Here is a 497-nt window from a genome sequence, read left to right as displayed (position 1 = left end):
CCATAAAACAAAATCATGTTATTTTTATTAGGTGATCATGACCTCAACTCGCGACGATCGGCCCGAACCGAACCAACGAAATTGTTGTGTCTCTACTACCTACCTTTTCTTAATTCCCAGTTACAACTGGGATTTATAAATGTGTGGAAGATTTTTTATAATTCCCAGTTGTAAGTGTAAATTATACTAATTCCCAGTTACAACTGGGAATTAGTGCTAATTTACAGTTACAACTGGGAATTAGTGCTAATTCCCAGTTACAACTGGGAGTTATAAAAAATCTTTGTATATGTCCTTTCCAAAGCTTCGTAGGATTAAAGGATATAAATTGCCTTTTATTCAAAAGCCAAATCAAGTAATTCTACGCCCAAAATCTTTTGGTCAGGAAGAAAGTAGCCAAATTAATAATGAAATTGCTAGCTTACTAAATATTGGGGCAATACAGAAATGTACTTTTTTGAAAGATCAGTTTCTGTCTTCAATATTCTTAGCCGATA

This window comes from Photinus pyralis, unplaced genomic scaffold (assembly GCF_008802855.1).
Source record: "Photinus pyralis isolate 1611_PpyrPB1 unplaced genomic scaffold, Ppyr1.3 Ppyr1.4_LG8, whole genome shotgun sequence".
NCBI classification, from domain to species: domain Eukaryota; kingdom Metazoa; phylum Arthropoda; class Insecta; order Coleoptera; family Lampyridae; genus Photinus; species Photinus pyralis.
Note: the sequence above shows the minus strand (reverse complement) of the source record.